General features: G+C 28.4%; 1 protein-coding gene and 1 long non-coding RNA gene across 4 annotated transcripts in view; one reads left to right on the top strand and one right to left on the bottom strand.

The window, feature by feature from the left end:
• The window catches only part of LOC129980511 (uncharacterized), a 33,461-nt gene extending 13,423 nt beyond the window's left edge, over positions 1–20,038 (bottom strand). Inside the window, exons 1-2 of the long non-coding RNA XR_008785243.1 lie at positions 19,919–20,038; positions 8,362–8,513 (exon numbers count right to left, since the gene is read on the bottom strand). This is a non-coding gene — a long non-coding RNA (uncharacterized LOC129980511). The remainder of the gene's footprint in view (positions 1–8,361; positions 8,514–19,918) is intronic.
• Positions 20,039–20,505: 467 nt separating this feature from the next.
• LOC129981755 (putative fatty acyl-CoA reductase CG5065) overlaps positions 20,506–26,529 on the top strand; it is a 66,469-nt gene continuing 60,445 nt past the window's right edge. Inside the window, exon 1 of one of the 3 annotated variants that reach the window (XM_056092741.1) lies at positions 20,506–20,666. The gene's annotated coding sequence lies outside the window, so the exon portion shown is untranslated. The remainder of the gene's footprint in view (positions 20,667–26,529) is intronic. The other 2 variants (XM_056092737.1, XM_056092740.1) reach the window with 2 other exon arrangements.

Raw genomic sequence — 26,529 nt, forward strand, 5'->3', positions numbered from 1 at the left:
AAGCAAATATGACTACAGAAAATCGAATTCTTCAACACTGAAGTCTTATGTATAAAATATTGTATAAATCATAAAATATTTTTTATGATTTATACAATATCTCAAAGAATCATTCGATAAAAAAATTCTCTGATTCATCACAAAATTTAGCTTTCACTTTTACCTTCAAAGGGATTTAAATTATGCAAATAATAATATTTTATTTCAGTCAATAAATGCATTTTTAAAAATAATGAAGACCAAATTTTATATAGTCCTTCTATTCTAAGAATATCATATTGAGTAAAATAATCTTGAAAACCTAATGTTTTAATCATCTGCGATCATATCTAACCGAGTTATAAAGCTTAGAATATCATTACTTTAAGACAATCGACAATTTCATTATTGTAGGCCAATCAGTCTTTGGAAAATTCCGGGTGCTAATAGCGTATTTTTTTCACGACGGTCGTTGGAGAGGTCTAAAATCGGCCGTTTTTATAAAATACAGATATCCACATTTTCATAACTCAGTCAGTTTTATTAGCAAAAGAGTGAAATTTTTCTATTTAAAATAGTATAGTCCCAAGAATATTTTACGAAATATGACTCGCAGAACAAAGGATTAATATAAAAATGTAAAATTAATCATTCATCAGAATATTTATGGACTCAAACTGCATAAAATAATTTTTTTTTACTTCATTCACATTAATTTTACTATATGTTGCTAATTCATTCAAATTATTTTCCTACATGTAAATGCCTAATATAAACTGTTTGAAAATTATCCATTGGAACATTATAAGAGTGGATATCCAATATATATCCTAAACTATAATTGGCTTATTATTATTACTGAAATGGAAAAATTGAAAATTTTTGGCAGCAAAGACTGTCTTTCCTTAATAACAGAAAGTCAGATTTAATGGATATTCACAAGCTTCAGTGAATGTTTGATTTAAATAAAATTAAATTATTGAATTAGCAATGTAGATGTTATAAAAGGTCACAGAAATATTGTTCTTGCATTTATTTTATTAGAAAATATTACATTTGTATTCGTTTTATACAGACACGTGTTGTAAGTTACACTTTTCCAGGTTTAATTAACAGTAAGAGTTAACTTAATTTTTTAATTTGAGTTTTTGTCAACGTGATGGCAACACTCGTGCAGGTGATTTTTTTTTTTTTTTGTGCGAAATAAATTGTCGGAAAATATGATTAAAAATATTTTTAAAAAGTTCATTTAAAATGCAAACTTTATTTAGGGTTAAAACATTGTGTAGCTGGTTGTGTGTATTTAATCCAAGGAAAGATGCTTTCTTGTCTTTTTCTTATTTATTTTCGCACACACACATATATAAGGAAACATATCTTAATATATATAAATTACGTGTCACGTTGTTTGTCCGCGATGGACTTCTAAACTACTTAACCGATTTTAATCAAATTTGCACACCGTGTACAGTTTGATCTAACTTAAAAGATACGATAGCCCCTTTTTTGAATTTTTAATTAGAATTTTAATTATTAATTAAAAACTAACTTTCCCGCCAAAAGAATCTTTTCAATCAATCACCAAATGAGTACGGCTTCAGTTTTTTTTCCCAACAGTCATGAGACTAGGCTTAAAATTTTTCGGCTGATTATTTGAAACGATTCTATTTATTTTCTTAATGTTTGATGCATTTAAAATTAAACATTGTTAATGAATCGATCTTTCAGATTCATTATTAAGTACTTTTGAATTAAAATAAAACAGAATAAAGGAAATTAAAAATTTCTAATCTTCATAGCGTTACCCGAAAAGGCGTAGAAAAACTCACGCATTTGCGTTACCGTAACTGGCGTTGAAAATTCACGCATGCGCATTGTGTTCTGATTGTTGACAATTATTTTTAATGGATGCGGACTTGATTTAATTTAGTTTTAGGTTAGTTGCATGCTTTTGTAATTAAATTGTATTTATGTTAGTTATATATTTTTTGTATATGCTTATAGTTTTAAGTACATCGTTTTTTAAGTAGTTTTTTTTAACCTGTTTTCGACCGATTATTTTAAACTATTCTGTTTATTTTCTTAGTGTTTGATGCATTTAAAATTAAACATTGTTAATTAATCGATTTGCTCATGATGAATCTGAGAAAATTTTGTTGGCAAATTCTTGAGACATTACATAAATTAAGATATATATTCTTTAGTGCCCATAAAGTTAAAACCATAGGTTCCCAAAGTGGTCCAGGTGGACCCCCAGGGGTCCATAGGAGACCACACGGGGGTCCACGTAGACGTGAAAAGAAAACAGGGGTTCACAAGTTGTAAGTGGGGGTCCACGAAAAATTTTCTGGTTTTCATAATAAAGAACAAAAATTTTGGCTTGGATTTACCTATCAACGTAGACAGGTAGGTAGGTACTCAAAAATATTCGAAACTCAGTTGAAACACAGAATTGAATAGAACAATAGATAATAGTACAAGTGCACACCACATGTCGAGACTTTTTTTATTGTTGATTTACATTTCAGAGTTCATTGTTGATTTTTTGTCAACTGTTGATTGTTTGTAATAATAAATGTTTATAATTTTGTATAACCACAAGTATTATTTTAATAAATAGGACACAAGAAAATGTGCTACTTTTCTTTTCTTCTTAACACCCCCAATTTAGGGTGATATTTTTTAGGAGTTTTGGGAATACAGTAGAAATGTAGCAGTAGGGGGTCTACCGAAAATAGTAAAACTTTGAAAGTGGTCCGCGAGAAAAAAAAGTTTGGGAACGTCTGGTTTAAACGCTCAGTGACTCTGTTTTCAGTAATCATATAATAAAAAAATGCTTTGTTTCAGTAAAAAAATATTATTATATTAATTGCAGATTCCTCCTTTCCACTTTAATTTAAAGCATAAATTCTACGGGAGCTAACAAAAACTTAGAGAGATACATATTACGTTATGACTGAAGGCCTTTATAATATTAAGAATGAATTATATGACTATCAAAATTTGAAGTTTTAAAATATTTTGATTAAGAAGTTATTAAAGTAGGAATTGCATAAAATATTTAATTATTAAAATTTTAACGAACATTAAGATTGGCGAACCGGCTGGTCGCCAAAGGCGGCTAGTATTATAATATGAATTATCAAGGTAATATATACAATTTAATCTAGTAGGTGAGGTAAATGGCGGTATTTTATGTTCATAATATGTTGACGGGGTGCCTAGCCCTGACTTCTAATAGTTAAAAAATATAGTTTATATATAATAGTTTAAATATAATTTTATAGCTTGCACTTACAATAGTTTAAAAAAAATCGAACTCCATATTTTACTACGTTTTAGATCTCCCCAAATCCGGGAGACATGTTTTTCTAAAGGATTACGCCTATGAATGAACACAATTATTCAAAAGCGTTTTCAGCTTGATGGGTGAAATTTTGTATATGGTCTGTACTTCAGATTTTTAAATTTCTATCAAATTTTGAACGAAATGGATTCAGAGGAAATCTTTCAATCCGGTGGTCCGAATATAATTTAACACGATTACAACAAAACGAAGAACGCTAAATGAGTAATATCTGATGCACAGATTTAACATCTTAAGTATAGATATGTTTCAAATTTGGAGCCAAATCCGCTAAAGGGTTGGTCGTCTGTCGGTCTGCACGTTCACAAGCGTCTAAACGTGGTAACAGCCACTTAGATAAATAGAGTGGATCCGATCCACTCTATTATCGGATTTGATAATTGATCTTATTATTAAAATAGTTTGGTGTGGAGTTTTGAGTTTCATTTGGTTGACAAGTGGAAGTCCAAAATGCATACTCTTTTTTCTCCATTATACAACGAAGCACTAAACGCTCATGTACGAGACTTTAAAAATGTGCAACTTTTTGTGCATTAGTTTCGCGTGTATTTTATTTTTCAGTATATTTTTGGGTGTTTCTTCTTTTTACTTTCACTTTTCTTTTATCTTCCATTTCTTTTTATTAAGGAATTTTTATACTTATAATATGAAATGATAATTTGCCTGAAAAACAGCATAGAACAGAAAATTATTTCTTAAATTATTAAGTGAAAAGGAAATATTTTTCTCAAAATTTACTCAATACATTTTTTACAAATTTTATTCAATTTCAATCTCGATCGATAGTATTCGTTTTAAATCCCTCATGAAAAATCTAGTTAATATTCGAAAAAAATATATACATTAAAACCCACATAATTTAATTAATCTTTGGCTCCCTCTAATATTCTATGCTGCATTATTAGATATATTCCATTGTTAGTAATATTCATTGATTAAACTTCAATTGTTATTGGACGTAGAAGGTTTCAACAATCACTCTCATTACTGTTGTTAGCAGAAATATTACTGTTTGATGTTAAACAAACGGACAAAATACAAACAATATAATAGATGAAACAATGAATCCACCTTCTGCTGCTCTGTTAAGAATCATTTCTCTTTTTGCAACTGATCGTTGTGTGACTTTTTTTGCTGAGCTATGCTTAGTGCGTTTTTTGAACATTTCAATGAGGCTACGGCCATCGTTGGATGGATCGTCTTTTGGACGATCTGGGAACTGTTGAAATATTACATGTTCCCTCACTTACCCTCAATCGGAGATCTGTTTTTCGATCCCGATTTGGATCAAGATGTTGATATACCATCTGATCCACCTGCGACTAGAGTAGAATCCGTCCCAGTGGTTCGCTCCTACACGGTATTTAGGATTTGCCAGGCTTTAGAACTTCCAGCGAAACTGGCTCCATCTGCAACCCAGAAGTTAGATATCCCTGTTGTAGAATCCTATACGGTCTACAAGCTGTGTTCTGCTCTGGGTTTGCCTGCACGGATGGCTCCTGTCGGAGTGCCAGTTGTAGAATCCTTTGCGATCTACCAGTTCTGCTTAGCCTTGGATATTCCAGTGAGATACCGGTCGCAGAAGGACGAAGTTTAACATCAAAACTGTCGTCAGCTGCCCGATGCAGTTTTCAGATCAGAACTGTCTTCGGATGCAGCGATGGAGGGTGGGTGGGCGGGGAACGAAAGTAGCCCACCTCCACGTGGTGTTCCCTGGGCAACGGTGCAGTTCTCTAGAATTGCATCGGCTAAGAGGCTACTTAAAGAGTGAAAACAAATAAATAATGACCTTATTATTTAGTCTACCAAAACTGCACACCTAATTTTTGATTTTGCGTTTTAATGCCACAAAATTTCACTACAAGCATCAAATTCAGAACATGCAGAACGTGTATTTATGGTAGCAACAATTGCAATGTTTTTTAGATATACGTAAGAATTATATATTTTTTGTCACGAAAAAATAATTTAAAATATGTATTTGACAAAGAATTGTTGTAGAACTCACACATACAGAAAATCAGTAGCATTGACAATCATAAATCTGATGGAAGAATCTTATAATGACTTGAATTTGAAAAATTATAGTGACAAAAATTTACAAATTCATAACATAATTCGCCGCCATATATTTATAGCTGGTTATGACAAAACAGATTAAAGACCTTAAGGTCAATATGTTGTCACGATCCTTCCTGAAGGGTAGGGAACTGAATGAACAGTAGTACAAATGGGAATGGTTTAGGTCGGGGATTACCTGTTGTCTGGTATTGTACAATCAGCGTTAAGCCGTCAGTACTAGATGGTTTTTCAACTAATAGAGCATCTATGAGAATTAGCATTTTTCTTGCCTGCTTGTAACTAACTTTGAGTTGGTTTTTTTTTATGGTACAAAAGCCATCTTTGCCTAAGCTGTACCCCATTTATGAAATTAAAATATTTGTATCAACTTATAATAAATTCAAAACATGGAATCTCTATAAAATCCAAATGTCTAAAAGCGTAAAAATGTGAGCCATGAAAAAGCGTAACAATGATGTAAGAAATGGCACTGTATTAAAAAGCGCGGCTAATGTTTATAAATGAAGAAAAACCAATATTTTTTAGAAAACTGAAAAGGATAACATGTGAAGTTTTGAAAAACAGCTCTCCCAAAGCAGGGTGAGATTTCTGAAAATATATAAGACGCTGTAAAGAAAACGTGGACATTCTACAAGAATGTGTAAAAGAGACATAGGACTGTCACAAATTGAGCAAAATGGTTTTGGGTCCTCCATCAACAAATTTCGGTGGGGGAATCGAGTGTGCCCACTCCTCAACCTAGTTAAAATTGTGTTCAGTTTTCTGCTGTGTAAAATGGGCCAGAGATCTATTGAGGTTTAACTGTATGAAGCTTATGACGAATCTGTATGCCCCATTCAGTTTGTCATTTGGAATACAAAATGTGACACAGTATATATTTCTTATAATCAGAAAGAGGAATCTGTGTTGTCAAGAAAGTAGTAGCCCATTTAGCTTCCATATCAGCCTTTTCATTACTCGGAATTCCCACATGTACGAGGACCCAACATAAAAGAGCTCTTCTAGATAAATTTGTCATACAAGTTTAAAATGTTGAAAAGCAAAAGATAGCTGCGAGCTTGTAAAGATGATAGAAATTCCAGAGTACTCAGTGAATAATTGAGCATTTTATTGATATCTGCAGAACAACCTGAAATAAATGATAAAGCTTTTAAAATAGCAGTTACTTCTGCTGTAAAAAATGGAACAAAATGAACGAATTCTATAGATATTGTAGAATTTGAAATACAAGCGAAGGAAGTATGATCGAAACCTCTAGAGCCATCTGTAAAATTAGGTTTAAATGGATGATATTTTTGACGATGGTCAGCAAAGATTTGCCGATAAATGATATCAGCAGTGTTTTGTTTATCAAAATGTTGAAAGGAATTCAAGTATTAGCTACCATTAGAATTTCCAGGGTGGTAAGAGAAATGATTGTTCAGAAACTATTTGTTCCTTCTCTAGATACAGTTCTGAAACAGCCGGCCTTCTCTACGAAGGGGCCCAGGTGTAAAAAAAATCATTTGCGACCCTAAATTTTTTGAAAAAAAAAAAAAAACCTACAAATACGGACATATATTATTATTGCATGTTCATTTAATTCAGTTAATTTATTTTTGTTACTATTTCCAGAAAATTACAATTTTTTGCAATTTCCTTTTCGCTGCTAAGTGTTGCAAGTGCATATAAGCGTTATGCACACATGCTGATTGTAGACAATTCTTTATTAATTTTAATTTGTTGAAAAAACGCTCATCATTTATTATAGCAATTGGCAATGTAAAAAAAAAGTTTTAACACAGTTAATACATTTAGAAATAAATCATTATAATTATTAATTAGTCTATATTGCAATACGTGTCGAGCGTTATTTACATCTCTTTCATTCAAAATCAAATCCCGTAGTAAAACCATTATTTGGATTAGGTTTTCATCTACATTGTCATCACTTAATTACAATTTTTTAGAGTGTTTTTTCTAGAGTGTTTATATCAGTGACTAACTTGAAATACTTTAAAATCTATCTTTCATCTGTTCAATAACAGTATCATTTACAGAGTTAAAAAAACATCTAAATTTCTCAACCGGGTTTTCCGGTTTATTAGTTCGTTTTTTGTTTGTTTCTCTGTAAAAAGTAATCTTTTTGTTAAACAAAATATTAATAAAAAAATCAGTCGTATTCTGGATTTTGGAAAGGAAATGTGAGAAAAGGAAAGGTAAGAAAAAATTGTCTATACTAAAAAAATATACATTTCATAAAATGTTAATTTAAAAAATTTATAAAAGCTTTTTTTAAAATTTTACTTATATCTTAATAAACCATTTTATTTATGTTGGATAAATAATTAGATGACATACGCATTTGTTTTGTAATGTTCTTTCAATTCAATTACATTCATCAATGAAGCGCATTTATAGGTTCAGTAAGAATATAAGATTAACATTTGATTATTTTTTGTTCTTTTTTAGTTTAGTTTAATTTGGGAAGGATACCTAATTTTGAACTGCGGTTAGATGACAAGAACGACACCTGAGCTGTCACCTCCTCTTCAAACTTCCACATGGCATAGTATAAGAATTCGAACACAATCCGTCGAAAAAATATACATATTTTGCCTTTTCGTACATATATATAAAACAAATAAATGCAGGCGAAACCAGGACTGTGACATCAGTTTAATTTATAACATATTCTGCAAAATCATATTGTATAGCCGAAAATGCCCTTTCTACGCAGTCTGATGTAAGAAGGTGAAAGGAATTCTTCAAAGTACAGCTTTGAATGATTGATTTTCTAACAATAGTAGATGGCTAGATTGTAGCAGTTTCATATCACTTTGCTATTTGTAATCATCAAACATTTAAAAATCTTCTATAAAAAAAAGTAATGAAATCAAAAACATTAATTTGTATAAATAAGAATTTGAAACAAATAAATAAACCATGCTGACCTTTCCACACTTTTTGTAAGGTATATTTTTTTCATCGCAATATTTATAAGCAAGTTCCAGGCCTTCTACACATAGTTTTGCTTTGAGACTTCCAGGAGTGTAATAAATGCCAGAATGGATGACGCCACTATTATGACCACTTTGATGAAATCCTGAAACGAATTGAACTGATTATTATTGACATAAGATGTATATTTTGAATGGATAAAAAATAAGAATAAGTTTTTAATAATTTTAATAATTTTGATTTAATAATTAAGTTTGATCTAACTTAAAAGATACGATAGCTTACATCTCAATTTATAGCCGCAATATTATTTTATTTACAAATTTATTAATTAAAAACTAACTTTCTCGCCAAAAAAATCTTTCTTTTCCCCACCGCCAAATGAGTAAGGCTTCAGTTTTTTTTCCCAACAGTAATGAGGCTAGGCTTAAAATTTTTCGGCTGATTATTTCAAACGATTCAATTTATTTTCTTAATGTTTGATGCATTTAAAATTGAACATTGTTAATTAATCGGTCTTTCAGATTCATTCTGAAGTACTTTTGAATTAAAATAACACAGAATAAAGGAAATTAAAAATTTCTAATCTGCATAGCGTTACCCCAACTGGCGTGGAAAAACTCACGCATTTGCGTTACCGTAACTGGTGTTGAAAATTCACGCATGCGCATTGTGTTCTGATTGTTGACAATATTATCAACGGATGATTCTTGATTTAAATTATTTTTGGTTAGTTTTATGCTTTTGTAATTAAATTTTATTTATGTTAGTTATATATTTTTTGTACATGCTTATAGTTTTAAGTACATCATTTTTTAAGAAGTTTTTTTAAGCCTGTTTTCGACCGATTATTTAAAACGATTCATTTTATTTTCTATGTGTTTGATGCATTTAAAATTAAACATTGTTAATTAATTGATCTGCTCATGATGAATCTGAGAAAATTTTGTTAACTAATTCTTGAGATATTACATAAATTAAGATATATATTCTTTAGTGCCCATAAAGTTTAAACGCTCAGTCACTCTGTTTTCAGTAATCAGATTATAAAAAAATGCTATGTTTCAGTAAAAAATATTATTATATTAATTGCAGATTCACCCTTTCCACTTTAATTTAAAGCATAAATTCTACTGGAGCTAACAGAAACTTAGAGAAATACATATTACGTTATGACTGAAGGCATTTATAATATTATGAGTAAATTATATGACTATCAAAATTTGAAGTTTTAAAATATTTTGATGATGAAGTTATTAAAGTAGGAATTGTATAAAATATTTAATTATTAAAATTTTAACGAACATTAAGATTGGCGAACCGGCTGGTCGCCAAAGACGGCTAGTAATATATACATTTAAAAGTAAAAATTGCCGCTAATAAAGAGCGAACGAATAATTCTTTTTGCCGTTAACAAAAGAGCGAGCGGTGCCTGCTTGCACCCGTTTCACACCAACTCTCAGATTGAAGTGTTTACAATAAAAAAACTTAAGTGCTCTTCCCTCACATTCCAAACATACATATGGTTTAGAGCATACTGCGCCATCTATGTTCAGTATTAATTTTTACTATATGAATAAGTATACAAAGAATAAAAAATACAAATAAAATAATTAAATTAGAACAAAAATGACAAATAATAAAATCACATAAACACATTGGTATCTTTGGAAAGATAGTTTTTTGATTCTAAACATGATGAAAAATTCATTTTCATGCTCTGATGTTTTCGAAAGTTGCCTCGAAAAAACGCCAAAATTTCCTTTAATTTTTATTAAATTAAAATTCCTCTCATAATTACCAATAATCTTCCCGAAGTGCACATTCCCATCCTCCAAAATATGTTTGTGTCTGTAATTCAAACGGCCGGGCTTTTAAAGCGTTAATACACGCAAACCCAAACACACATTCATCTTTCGTATAAGTAAAGGTAAAGGTAAAGATGGAAACTACGCAAATAATGAACAGAATCTTTCATCGAAAATTTTGAACAATGGATGAAAATTACGCTATTGAATATTTGACGAAGTAATTGAATATTTGATGAAGTTAAATTGCATTGCAACAATGAAAAATGTTGGAAGTTATGGAAGAAAGTACTTTTTAAAAAAACTGTTTTTAAATTAGTGAAAAAAATTGCAGAACAACTAAATTGGAATCTTAGAAAATAATTTCATAAATGTGCAATTGGTGAAAAAATTATAATTGTACAATAATATTTTTAAAAGTCATTACGAAAAATTTCGCTTAATTTTTAATAAATTAAAATTAAAAAAAATATTCAAAAGAATCAATGATTAAATTTAGTTGGTTTTGATCACAGAATCTGGCCCGTGGAACATCAATACACTCATACAAAGACTAAATTTTTCTTTATTGTTAGTAAAGGACACTGAAAAATAAAAATGAATGAAAATTGACATTTTTTTGATGATGAATTACATTTCCGTGTGTATGTTTTTAAAGCGAAGCATTTCAAGATGTCTGCGCAATGCCAAATTTAGCAGTATCAAAATTTTATATGAGAAATTTTTTTTTAATTTTCACGCCATTTATATATTATAGCGCTTTTTATACTTTCTCGTATACGCAATATAGAGAAAGTATAGTAATCGTCAAAAAATTCGAAATCGAGATTTCGTTGAATCTTTATGTTTTAAACCTCGAGTTCGTAAAACACATTTTTGGAAAATATCCGTCTTGTCTGTCGCTTCTAGTTTATGGCAGACATCAATTCCATATCGGGATTCAAAACTTAGAAATATTCATTATATCCATTCCCTTTGGCAGGAGTCTTGGTATCTGGAGACTCACAATAAGCTACTTTCATTAAACCGCCTATTCATTTGTGGCCCATTGTTTCCATAAGAAAAGCCGACGTGAAACTGCCTCGACTTCGCATCGGTTTCACTGACAAATATCTATTATTCGGTGAGAGAGCGCCCAGATGTCTATCATTTGTATATATCTGTTGCGCATATCCTAGCTGAGTGCCCCAATTTTAATTCTCAGCGCATGAAATATTTTAACTCAACTTTACTTAACATACAAGAATTAGTGGAAGAACCTCCCCATCAGTATATTTTTAACTTTTTAAAAGCTATTGGATTTTATCATTTTATATAGATGTTCTTCGATTATAAACTTGTTTTACCTAACTAATCTGTCATGTTTTGATTGTTGCCGTTTACTGACCTGATCTTTTAATGTACTTTTAAACTTCTCACGTGATATCATCTCAAACCATATGGTTGGCGCGGTATAGCCTAGCTTTGGCTCTTGCGCCATTAAGCCTGAATTAACCAACCAACCAACCGTCTTGTCTGTCTGTGACAAAGATAACTCAAAAAACGCTTTGAGCTAAACAGTTGAACTTTGGTATACGATTTTTGCACCAAATTTGTAGATTTCTGTCAAATTTGGAGTAAAAGATGCACAGAGGAAGTCTGTGTATCTGGCTGTTTGAATTTCTGTTCATTACAAAACGAACTAATAAACTAAACGAAGATAGATAAAATCCTGTATACAAATTTGGCATCTATAGTGTATCAAATTTTAATCCAAATCCAACAAGGGGTTGAGTGTCTGTCAGTCTGTAATTTCAGAAGCATGTGATCGCAATAATTCAAAACCCTAATGACTTGAATATATCAAATTAAGTATGACATTTTGTGATTACAAGTGCATTTTGTATCAAATCTTTGTCTCAATCGATTGAGAAAAACGCGATTAAAACACAAATTTGATTTTCGAATGCTATTAACAGCATGCCAGGGATTAATCGCCAAAATTTCGCCACCATGATAAAATAAAAATATTATATTCACGCCAAAAGTTAATATTTCGTAACTGTTGTAAGCCACTGTCTCTGGTACGACAAGTTTATTAGAGTGTATGCGAGAAAGTTTTATGGTTTATATTAATCTGGTATATCAATCAATTGATATACCGTTGGTTTATATCAATCTATTCCATCTCTCTCTCTCTCTCTCGTCAAAAAAATTTGAATTCGAAAGTTTGCTGAATCTCCACGTCTTAGACCTCCCTGAATTCTAAAACATATTTTTGGAAAATGTCTGTCTGCCTGTCTGTGGTAAAGATAACACCTATTAACTGATGACACTGATCTGAATCTGGGCAATTTCTGGTTGTGGGGCGGTTATCGTTCACTTGAAAGGCATTGTGTATCAAGAACATGTTTCTGACATACCTACTTTAAGAGATCAAATAACGTTACATGTTAGACGAATAAATGCCGATATGCTGCGAGCCACCGTCGAAAATCTCGTGTACCGCATTGGAATTATTGGAACATCAAGTTGATGGTCACTTTGAGCAAAATTTATAAGTTGCTATAATAAATGTTTTTCATTCGTATTTGGTGTGTTGCTATTTACTGTTTCCATTGGCAGTTATGTATTCTTTTTCCACATATTTTGCACTTGCAAGTGCCCGGATTCCTCTTTTCACGTTTTTTGATACTAATTTTTTTTCTTAATAAACCAAAATCGTATACTTTAATGTGTATGGTGGCCAAATTTTGTTATATTTCGTCCAGTACATAATACGCTACAGGGATCCAAACACCTCCTGTTATTTCTTGATCACCTTGTATTTGAAAATACTAAAATCTTGTTCAATATTTAAATAACAAACTTCTAAATAAAGTTTAATATATATATATATATAGCTCTGAGGAGCACATGCCTTTTAAAGTATATTTATTTGAAATTTGGATATTCTTGATCAAATGAACTGCCCTGTACATGCAATTACTCCATCCTTTTTTTTTTGTTATTAGTGAAGATTTTGATTTACTTTTCTAAAGACTTACACAATATGGGTAATTATTTAAGTAATTAATGACAAGATTTTGTCCCTTTCATATTTCGAAGGCAATGCAACAAAATTTGCTCCTCCCGCGAGTGTGTGTGGAAGTTTGGAGGGGGGGGGTACCAGCACAAGTGTCGTCCTCGTCATCTGACCGCGGTTCAAAATTACCATGTCCGTCCCAAAATAACCCTAGTGTTGCTTTAAAACGGGAAGTTAAGATAAATAATTAACTAAACTAAACTAAACAGAGTTCTTTACAACCTTCACAAGTCACATATTCAGATTGTGAATTCCATTATGTGAACTATTTAAATCATGTCGATCGTAAACAACTTCGTTGAATATAATTTTGTAACTTTGATGAGTTTTCTTTAAAAATGAACTCGAGATACCGATTTCTTTTTTCAACAGATACTCAATTGTGTGCGTCTTTACTTTGCCACTAACTAAATATTCCTTTTGAACTTGTGAGTGTCTTTTAAGAAATTTTTAAGAAGAATCAAATTGCTATTAGAATGTAATATTATTCACTTCCATTATTTCTTAGAAAAACTAACATTTTATTTAATACTTTTTTTACTATACACATTTATTTAAATTTATCTGTTTGTAAAGTTGTAAGTTTGTAGTAGATTTTTCATTTCTTTCTGGATATACAAGAGGTTTTAGAATTTGTACTGTAATGAGCTCTGGATGACTATGTATCATTTAAAAATTTTCAAATTAACTTAAAATTTAATTATCAGTTACTAAATTTAAAAAGATTAATTTAATTTAATTTTTATTCCATATAGATGACCTGATCAAATAATGAAATTGAGAGAAAAAAATAATTTCAGAATTCCATACTATTTATTAATAAATTATAGACTAAAGAGTAAAAAAATAATAATTAAAACTGAATATTTGAAAATTTCTACTTTTTAGTAACTGATAAAAGTATGTTTTAAAAATTAATTTTTTATATTTCTGATGCTATTTAAATTTCTTTAAAGTTGCAGAACTTTTTTGAGAACAGTAATAATAGAACGTCAAATGGTTATAAAATGTCAAAATTCAACTTAATTTTTAAATAATTAAAAATTTATTTAAAATTTCTAAGCAAAATATCTTCAAGATACACATTTTAACCTTCCAGGTATATATATATATATATATATATATATATATATATATATATATATATATATATTGATCTATAGAACACAGATAACACATTACGCACACGCATGCGCACATTCGTCTTTATTAATATCTATGTGTTTCGATGCTCTAGAAGGTAGACCTTTGGAAACAGTGTTTCGAATTTTTTTTTACCTACACACATATTAAAGCCTTAACTAAAAGTAAGCGAAATTTTAGTATTTTTCTTTGATAAAAATTGTAGCACAAAATTGATTCTCATACTATACGGAATTTTAAAATAAAATATCAATTTTAGGGAAATAATTTAATTGATGTACAATTTTTCCTCTAATTTCAACAAATATTTAAAAATATTTGTATGCATAGTTTCTACAAATCTCATCTTTATTGAAATGAAGTTTTAATTCTCTTTTTCTCTTTCATTTTTATAAACTAAGGAATAAAGATTCTGCTTATTTTTTAATATTCTTTGGTAATATAATATAGCTTTTTTTTTAAAGTTTTTCTTTAAAATATGTGCCTATCATAGGAGTACTGCTTTTGAAATTTATAAAATTTTAATACAACAAGCATATTTTTAATTACATTGGAGAATAAAACTTAGAATTATGGTGAAATTTCAGTGGAAATTTTATTAATTTTTGAAATTATAAGAGAATTTTAGCTAAATTTTAATGATTATTTGCAGCTACACCAAAGATATTTTAGCAATTTCTAATGAATATACTTCAATTATTTTTATAAAATACATAATTAATATATTTAGCTGTGTTATAAACTAAAAAATTTCCTATAACTCCTAAAATTTTAAAAATATTCCCAATTTTGCAAGAAACTCACAATTTTTTTAAAAAAAACTATTGAATATTTTCACAGAAAGTTAGATAAAATAATCAAATATGAACCGAAAGATTAGATTCTAATTCATAGCTAGAAACAAACAAAACATTTTGACAAAATTTCATTTCAATATCTAATAACCATTTTCTGAAAGGATATTCCCTGCAAACGAAAATAACGGAAAATATTAAAAGCTTTTAAAGAAAACAAAAAATTTTGTTATTTCCTTAGAATATTAAAATTCGACATGTTTGCAGGTAAAACTTTCTTTTTCTTAATTTCAAGTCGATTTTATTTTTTTTAGTTTTATATATTGCTTTTGTATTATATTTAATAGGAAATGACTGACATCTCTATACCTAAATCATCTCTTTGTGAATTCAAATGTAGTTTTTTAAAGATCAGCGAATCATTCGATGTTTCAAAAATCTTGAGAATGGGTTATACATCTTTACATCATTAATTTAATAAGAACGGTGCATATATGCTGTTTAATTCATTTCAGCTAAACTAAAGCTTTTTTTTGACAAAATAATCCATAAGAAGTTGTTAAAAATTTTTTATTGTTCTGTAAAATCATATGATTTTCCAAAACAAATTTTTATTGCAAAGTGCTGAGTAAGTTGACTTGATTTGTTTTTCCAGCTGCGAATTTTTTTGAAAACTGCTTTTCATCGTGTTATGATATTTATCTTGTTTACTGGTGTAAATATATCAATCTTACCAGTTTGATTGCAACAACAACAAGAGAAAAGAAAAACACTGCTATTACAGTAAATTGCCTGTTTTCTAGACTTCGAGGACATTTTTTTGGACTTGCAACTTGTTTCTAAGTTTATTGTGGATCTTTTCCTTTAAGTAATCTCATTTAATTTTATGAGAAATGAGTCTGCTCTTTTATTTTTGTATACGTCTTATATATTATCATTTCAATATTGTTTTCTCGCAAGTATTTTTCATTACGAAAAGAGCTGTAGAATCACTATTTCCATAATATGCTATGTATTACAGTTCTCGCTTTGCCAGTGATTTTCCGAAAAATCTAAATAATTCCAAGAATATCCGTAATTTCTAACAATTCTTTGTTGTTTTAAGAAAAAAACTTGGCCTATAATATTCATTTCACATATTTTACAGTATTCCACCATTGCTTCTTAATATAAAAATTATAAAATATTAATGGAAACAACTGAGATACAGCCATTTTATGACATATGGATTTTCAATTTTTAAACTCAAATATAAATTTAAAACCAGCGGAAGAGGTTTTTCCTAAACTTTCTAACATACTCTATAATAAACTTGTCGTGTCAGACTACGCTTTGCTTGGCTTTGGCTTACAATATTTACGAAATTTTAACTTTTGGTGTGAATTTAGCAATTTTCCAGAATCTATAGTGTCATCCTTGGCGATCAGTCCTTGGCATGCATTGATAGCATTCAAAAATCGAATTTGTGTTTTAAACATGTTTTCTAGAAATTATTGTAACCAAAATTTGACACAAAACTGCACTTGTAGTCAGTCACAAAATCCCTTACCAAATTTGATATATATAGATTACTGCGTTTTTGAATGATCGCGTATACATGTTTCTGAAAGAACAGACCGACAAACAGGGAACTCTTAGGTGGATTTAGCTCAAAATTTGGCATATGTATACATTACAGATGTTAAATTTGTGTCGAATTTTATTGATCTAGATCTCTTTGTTTTGTAATTATCATGTTAACTTATATTCGAACAGCCGGACTTCTGAACCGATTTTACTCAAAATTTTACAGAAATCTGCTCATTTGGTGTAAAGATCATGCGCTAAATTTTAATCGTCTAGATCAAAGCGTTTCGGATTTATCTTTGTCACAGACAGACAGACGGTCATTTTCCAAAAATGTGTTTTTCGAACTCAGAGAGGTCTTAAACGTGGAGATACGACAAAATCTCGATTTCGAATCTTTTTCACGATTACTATACTTTCTCTATACCATGCATAAGAGAAAGTAAAAATAGTTCCCACAAACAGATAAAATAATAATAATAATAATAATAATAATAAAGCGAATCTATGTTTTAAAAAAATATATTGCTTGAGAATAAGAAAATGGTTGTTAAATTTAGTTGTTTGCAATTTCATAGGTCTTTAAATGCCCATTTCTGGTTTCAAAAGTTTCACGTCCGGTTTATTATTTATACTATAACTTTATATCTAATAATCGTAAAAATGAAGTTAAAACATTTTTGAATTGCTAAATACATAGCCCTTAAATGAAAAAAATAAAACAAATTTCGAAACTTTTTAGCAAAGTGCGGATTTTAGGAAACCCGCATATTTTAAATAATTTCACATGTAATCTGCAAACCACTCTTTTAAGATATTATATTAGAAAATATATCAGATATACTCAAAGTTTATAGTTGATCCGATTAATTCCTTTTATTGGCATTTTTTAATTGCGTTAACATACTGTTGAATGAAAAATTAATTTTGGAAGTCTCATTAATATCTTTCTGGTGGAATAAGAAAATGAAGTTGGTGCCAAAATAAGGTGCAGATAGAAATTAAAAGAGACGAACAAGTACCGAACTCCATTAGAGACGTTTTGCAAATAATGATCAAAACAGGTTTGAAAAATAATGGGATTAAATGTGTATTGCGATTCGAAGTTTCAAATTAGCTAACAAAACCAAGAATATCAAACTATGCATATGAGAATCAATAAAAATGAAAAAAAAAAAAAAAAAAAAAAAAATATTATCGACGAACAAGTTAATTTCCGAAGGTGACAAATAGGCAATGCGAATAAAGATAAATATTTTTCACAGCCATATAAAATTACGAGTGATGCCAAAATATTTATAAAAATATTGAACTTTAAAAAAAAATACTATTTTACCTGTAAATTACCATTTATTATTCTTTTGCAACTTTTAGAAGAAGATATTCAAACCAAAAATAGTCCATGAGTCATCTCTATCATAAAGAAACATAGGGAGTAAAATAATTCTTTTTTTTACATTGCAGTCATATAACTAACATGTTAAGAAAAAATTTGGCTGTGAAAATTTAATACTGAGGTTTCCTGCTTGGAGAATTTCAGCAATGCTGAAAGAGAACGCTGTGAAAATAGAATTATTTATACATTTGCAACATTCTCCATTTTTTACATGTAATAATTAATGACAATTGATCTAACGATTAAATTTTTAATTAATTGCCGAATTGATTGACTATTAGTACAATTAATAAAAATTTTCATCCAAATAACATTTTAAAAAATTATATGCGCACATTCTTTTAGAAGGCCCACCGTTAATAGTAATAATAATTTAAAAAATGAATATTCAATAAACCAAAATCATTTGCCGATGCTTTTAGCCGTATCTGGTTCATCTAAATTTAAAATATTACTTTTAATCTTCAAATGATATTTGCATGTGTACTGGGCTCTGAGAGGCTGCCGGAGGATATCCTCCTCCCTGCGTATCTCTTCCTTTGTTGGTCATTTTCTGTCTTTTCTTCAAGTTAACATTGGTTTTTCAGAGCAAAAAAAAAAAAAAAAAAAAAAAAGCATAGAACATTGAAACATTGAAAGTTAGAATGGCAAGTGAAAATGCAACTTTAGAAAATAATCTCAAAAGGAGGGGGTAGGGAATCTGCAGGTCTGCAACCTTAATGAGTGAGTCATCAGTCATTTTTTATACTCTTTGTTTCAGTATCCTGAGACAACCACTTTTCGACGATTCTATCTCACTAAGAAGTGAAATCGCACATTTCCGGAATTTGACCTTTATTCCCGCTGTAATAGATACTTTTTCGTTCACTTTTTTTTTTTCACGTGTATGTTAGTATTGCGTCTTTTTTGACCTTATTATTTTATTTTAATTTAGTCCGAGTAATCTAATTCATTTTATTGTTAAATGTAAACATCTCCTCTTTAAATCTTTTCTCTCATTACTATTTTAACGAATTAAAACCATCCTAACGCATGCGCAGAAGCGCAGAGGGTTTTAGAATCCGTTGGCAAATAATATTTTAAGTGTCTATGATGACTTCGGAAAAAAATAAAAATAAAATCCTTAATACAAAGGAAAAAAACCCAACACTTACACTAGTTAGTTTTATCGAAATAATTTTAACATATTATTATTAATATAAAAGAAAAACTGGAATAATAATATAAAATTAATATAAAATGAAAACTAGAATAATAGAACCTTATTTTCCTTGTTTTAATTTCTTCAATATATCCATTTCTTATTTTTCAATCTATAAAATCGATTAATGAATTGAATCATTCTTCCTGTCAGAGAAAATTATCATATTTTTGATACGCAATTAAAAACCGTATAAAAATGGAAACGAATGTATGCAGCAGTATTCGCAATCGGATACGGTATATGCTTTTCCATACTGAAATTTATTTTTAATAATAATATAGCATTTATTTTTAAACAAATATCTGCACTTTTATTATTATTTCTTCTCTTTTTGTGTATGCATGGGTTTGGAAATTTGTAGGTTTTTTTTTTTTTTGTACAGATTTCATAATCTTATAACAATTTTTAATCTAATCAAGAGATGTCTCAGTATTAAATCTCACAAGACCCTGGATATAAACCTGGTAGATCGATTTGATTGACATTAAAGGTTTCTCTTTTCACAACAGCAAGATGGATTTATATAATTGTCTTTGAAATAAAGTAATCAAATGTTTTTCGATTAATAAACTTACATCAGTTGCTCCTCTGTTGTTAACTACACCTATGTTTAGCCTTCTGAACTATCTATAAACCATTTGAAACATTGCACGTTAGTTCGATTGTTAGTTCTGCGGGGTTCCAGTGCGATTTTCATCTAACAGCAGAATGCTTCTTCCGGCTGCCATATTACTTATAAAAATAAAGAACTTTCTTTCTTTTTTTATTATTTTTATTCTTCCCTTTTACATTTCACAGCTAACAAATAAACAAACAAACAAAAAACAACGATTAATTTGTAAAAAAATCATTAGGTATAACATTGTGTAACTGAAAATTCTCAATTTCCCTTTATGTCTGAGCGACCTAAAGGGTTTTGGGCTTACAAATATGTTTTTCAAATTTTTGTTTAAGATGTCATTTGTTAGTTTATGAGCATATTCTTTAACTTTTATGTGAGTTACTCAAATCGAATCTATTTCTTTTTTGGTACTAAATTGTTATTATATCTTAGAATTCGAAAGAAATTTAGGCGGAGTTGATTCCTTTCACTTTTGAAGCTACCACTCCATTACCGGCAGTCAGTTATCTCCATCTGCGTCGTACAGGATTGGTTTCTTTTTACCGGCGAATTTGGCATCTCGGTTTTCATGGGAGAGGCACACAACATTACGGTCGGCAATTGGTTCTAACGGCTGTATGGTAATGTCTGTTCATGGAAAAGGCTGGTGACTACTTTAATTATTTTACAAAGGGAAAGCAAGATTTTATTTCTGGACAAAGGTAAAGTAATTTTAATTCAGAAAAATAATTTACTTTTGAACAGGATTCGAATTATATATTTGTTAGATATTTTCCATGTGTCAAGCCTAAAATAGCGGCAAACCAGCCGGTCGAATAATGAAACTTAAGATAATTTATAACTTGTTATACATATATGTAAATAGTAATAAAATGTATAATTTATTAAATGCACCAGCGATAAACTTAGTATTTTATTGCTGATCTAACTCTCTGCAGTCAGCATGTGTCATGTGTATTTTAATATACGAGTAGCATGGATTAATTTCCGCAGAGAGAATTTTCGGTATCAAATCACTGATGGTGCAATTAATTATGTATTTAAATGTTACTTAATATAAAAGCGTGCTATTAATTTTTATTTATTCCTGCTATTATTTTATCATTTCTAATACTATGAATTGCTCGTTTTAACGTTGCGATTTTCTTATTTATCATTTTTTGAAAAATTGGATATTATTTTTTATGGAAATGTTTGCAGTGGAAAAGGAAAAAAGTGAAAATTCAGGAATGACTTTGGATTTGAAATAGCAGGATTTCTTTTTTTCTTAATCTTTTGAATTATGATTTGTGAAATAGATTCGAATGGCGAAAATTCGAAATGCATTGAAATAGACGAGAACAAAATTCGATTTTGTTTTCGTAATTTTAAGCTGTCAAAAAAGTTAATAACAATTCTGTAAGTCTAAAGAAAAATGCGCAAGCGGTAGATAAGATCTATAAAGTAAAAAATGTGCATATATTATTAAGTTAATCAATAATTGCAATTACGAATTTTCAACTAACAATAAAATTTTAATGAACTGCAAAAAGTATTTTTTTGTTTTTGTTTATATATCTGTATTATATTAATTTCACAAATCTCAACACTAGATTTTATTAATGAATTTAAATTAATATTTTATTTATTGATAATGTATTAGTTATATATGTATTTGAGTTAATAAAAATTTTATATGCAAATATTTCTCTTCTTTAGAAAGTCCTTTAAAAATTTATTTTTGTGGTCCAAAGATTTTTTTTTTTTGTGTGTGTGTATGTCTGCATGTATTATTAATAAAGAATTATATCTTAAATTTTAATGTAACAAAGTTAACTCTAAAATAAACAGGATGAAGTGTTTTGTAGCATTTTAAATATATTTATCTTTTACTAATCACAGCAGTTCTTCCATTCGTTTCCTTATAGAATGTTTATGAAAATAAAAATAAAAAATCCTAAAAATATTAATATTTGATTTTACATTATGAAAATCTTTGGTTTATCACACGTATGTTTACACTTTTATGTTTGTCAACTTAAGAGTGTCAATATTTTTCATGTATAAAAAGAAAAAAATCTGGAAAGTAATTATTTTTTGCAATATTTCATTTTTGTCATATTGTTTTTTGGATTATAAGAAATTTAAGAAACTAATAAATATCTATGACTCGACTGTAACATCACATTTAACATTTTTGTTTTGTAACTAAATGCATATCGTTGATTTTTGGAATGAGCTGCAAATTCACCTCTAAATAAGTTGAAAGAAATCTGGGAAACTATTTTTTTTTTACTTGAGTGACTGTTATATAAATCGTTTCATACTTTTTTAGAATCCTTTATGTTCTGATCTCTAAGAAAATGAGAAATAAGAATAAATACACAAATTTTTTTAATTAAAAAAATATCTAGCATTAAAATCAAATTTTGAAAGCATGTTTTAGTTTCCTACACAGTTGAAAGCTTCATACAAAATTGGTACCAAGTTTAAACATGCTTTTTTCTATTAATATAATTAACAGAAAAACATTTAACATTTTCAAATTTGGAAGAAAATATAATTGAAACGATAATAACAATTAAAGAAAAGATTTCAAATTTGATTAAAAAATTTTTCTTTCATGCTAATTCTGTCAGCCTTTACAAATACGGTAAAGGCTGACAGAAAATATGTCATCGAAAAGTAACTGCTTATTAATAATCGTATAAGCAGGCAGTAAAATCTGTTAACTGAGGTTTTTCGAAAGCACTTTCATGATGGTTTCTGCATTAAAAAAAAAAAAAAAATCATTTCGTGGTTTATTCATCAGAATTTTTTTCGGTTAACATACCAACCAGTTTTAATAAATGATAAAAAAAAAAAAAAATTGTTTTAGTAGAACCTGATAGAATTAGCAATGTAAGACTTTTTACCAATTCTTTTGAAAATTAAAAAATATTGTGGTTAGAATTTATTTTTAATACGCATACTCTTATTTATTTCTCAGGATAAAAATTGATGTTGTATGAGCAACTAAATAAAAGAAATCTGAATTTTGTTAGTTGTGTAGCTGCTTCAGAAATGTCAAATCGGCTGCAAAACATTTTATGCTTACTTGAAAAATGTATCCTCAATGTGCTGATAAATTTTTAGTCAGCTAATAAACTGCATTTTCAAAATTTTATTCTCAAATAATATAAAAAAAGCTAGTTTTTATAATAATTTGAATGTAACCAAAATTTCCACTGTTATGAAAATTTTATTAATTTACATTTTAAGAACATATAAAACCAAAATAATTTATCGTCTTAAAAATTTATTTGACAAAAAAAATTTGTTGTTTAAAATAGTGCTTAAATAGGTGTCTTTTCTCTAATTTTAATAAATTTTATTTTTGAAGAGGGTTTATCCAATTGTTAGAATGAATGTTGAGATATTTTTAATTTTATTACCAGTTTTTAAAATTTTGGCATACAATTTGTATATTGACCTTTTTGACACTTATTAGAATTTTTTGAAATATGGTAGATTTTCTTTTTAGTTTAAATAGTTCACTCTTGCTTCATGCTATTTGTTTTATTGTTGTAATGTTAACAAATAGCATGAATAAGGATTAAGATTAAATATAAGTTAAAACAAATAATTTCTTTTTTATTTTCTAGTAGCTTTAGATTTAATTTATTAATTTAAACTTTTACTCAGCATTAGTTTGGATTCTGATGCATGTTGAAATTAAAGACTTTTCAGTTTTTTTATTTTTTTTTTTATTTTAATCTTTTTAAAAGTAGCTACTTATTTAGTTGACATGATGCATTTCAATGGAAATTCAGATTTCAGCATGTTTGGATTAAAATTTTATTTTTCTGGAGATAGATTAATTTTTTGATGTAATAATTTCACAATGTTTTTAAAATCTGAGATGCTTTTTGTATAAACCTATTCATTTTATTGTTCAGCTAATTGTATTTTACTTCTTTTCACAATTAATTATTTTATGAAGTTTAGATTTTTTCTCTTTCAAACCTTTGTCATGTTTGATTTAGGCAACAAAAATATTATTTATTAATTTTTTTTGTTTATTTTGCAATTTATTTACTTTTATTGTTTGAAGTTTTTCTTTAGTTGTTAAGGTCAGATTCATTTTTGATAGTTGTTGAAGGTTATTTGTTTCAAAATTATAATCATTTAGAAGCTTCTATATTAATTACATGCATGTGATTAATCACCAAAAAAATTTGTCAAAGATGTTATGGTTATTGTACATGATTAATACACAAGTACTATAATATATTTTATACAGTTTTTTTTTTCGGTTTTTAAAAAAAATTACAGAATTTCATAACTTTTACTGTATTCTCTCTTTCTTAAATGTTTTCCCCCCATAGTTACTTAAATTTACATAAACTATTATTTTGTGTTAAAAAAGTTGACACTTCCAGATTTATTATGTAATTATATTTGCAATTTCACTCTCATCTAGCAGTTATAATGCTCAGAGATTAAAAACGTTAGAGCTCAAGAATTCATTTTACTCACCACAGATGGTGACATTCTTTTAAAACATATATTTAGATAAAAGGTTATTTTTATGTGCTTTTGCTAATAGTTTATATTGGAAGGGGGATTATATTTATAACGTTTTTATAGTTAATATTTCATTTTTCAAAATAGATTAAATTTTATATAATTTTAGCCTTATCTGAAAAAACTGACGTAATTGACATGCTTAAACTAAATATAAATTCACTTTGAAAAATATAATCATAAAATAAACATAGAAACTATGTATAGATGTCAAATAGTTTTTAATAATAAATGTAATGTATTCAAAATTAGTTTATGTATTGATCAGCATTTGATTTTAAACAAATGATGAAAAGAATTTGGTATGCTGTGTATGGTTTGTTTTTGTATTATACTGTTAATTGAAATGTATGGTTTTTTCCCCTATAATTCCAAGATTCGTGGAAATACAAATATTTTTTATCTGCAATTTGGGCAGTTATGTTTTTATTGTTTGTCAGATTGCTACTAACTAAAGTTAGTCAAGAAAAATTGTACTTTTTTCTTTTTTGAGTTGTTGCATTTCGAGTATTTATTCACAAAATTTTTTAAAAAATTAGTTTGTAAAAAAAAAAAAAAAATGTTTACCATTTTAAATAAAAAGGATACTTTTAGGTAATTGATGGAAATAAGTTTTTATTCAAATAGTTTGACCATGTTGTACTTTCACAATAATGTATCTCATTCTGAATATCACATAACGTTGTGAAAAGGTCGTATAGTATTTTATGCAGTTACTTATATTTCTCCATAATTCAGTATGGAATCGTTGCCTGCCAGAAACATGCTTCTACTTATATATATACACATAAGATTTATTTATGTAATGTTCTAAATATATACTTATAGTTATTTTATAAAAATATCAATAAACATCCAACTTAAATAATTCTTGATAGCTTTTGATTAAAGAATAATTCATGAAGTTTTTCTTAAAAATTACACAACCTTCTTTAGCAGTTAGAATTTATAGGTTCATAACTGCATGGAGATCATTAAAAATATATATACGTATATATGATTTGGAGTTGTTTTACATAAACAGGTTTATCAATGGAATAAAAAAAAAATGTGTTAAATAATTAGTTCTGATGAGTTTTAAGGTTATAAAATAGATTGGAAATGAATATTGTTTATGAATTTCATATTTTTACAAAACAAATTTGTATTGAAATTTCTATGTTTGAATTGTTTCATTCTGGGTGGTTGAAATAAATTTTTCCATCCAATTACTAGTAAATTTAAATTCATATTATTAATTCAGGATATTGAATAATAAAAATTAACTTAAATAATAATAAGTAGTTTACTTCAATTATTTATTAAAATTTATGTTTAATTTATTAAAATTACTTTTAAATGGATATCGAAAATTGTATTTACCTTTTTTTTATGCTTAATTATTTATAATGATCTGCTGCAAATTAATGTAAGAGTTCAGAATGACAATTTAGTGGAAAACATATTTAATATGACGTGCACCTAAGTCCCCGATTGCATGCAAATATTTCTGTGATTTAAATTCGGGCCACCATCAGTCGGTAGTAACAAGAAAAATGGTTACGTCATTCTTACAATATTTTATATATGATAACGTTGTTGTTACGTTGTATTGATAACATTTTCTGTCACCATGAAAACGTTTTTAAGTAAAATTTTCTTATCGCTTTTCATACATACAAACTCGAATAGTTCAGGGAGGGGGACCTTCATTAAAGTAAATGATAAGAATATTGCAGACTATCAGTAAATATTGCCAAGGCATACCGCAAAATTACCATTTCTTTTCAGGAAATTTTTAATATCATATTTATTACCATCAAATACAGGCGATCCGTGCTTAAAGGTTTCTACTTCCTTTACAGCTGTTGATAAATCTGACGAGGATCGTGAGTTTGAATCCCAGTTCTGCTGAAAATCTGTCATGCAGGCAGGCATAGGTGTGCCAACAAAAAACTTCCTTCAGAACGAATTTCAAAATTTTGCCCCTCCCGCCTTTTTTGTTATGGTAATTTTGAGTGGAGGAACTGTGTGAATTTC

The sequence above is a fragment of the Argiope bruennichi genome, chromosome 8 (genome assembly GCF_947563725.1).
Source record: "Argiope bruennichi chromosome 8, qqArgBrue1.1, whole genome shotgun sequence".
Lineage (NCBI taxonomy): Eukaryota > Metazoa > Arthropoda > Arachnida > Araneae > Araneidae > Argiope > Argiope bruennichi.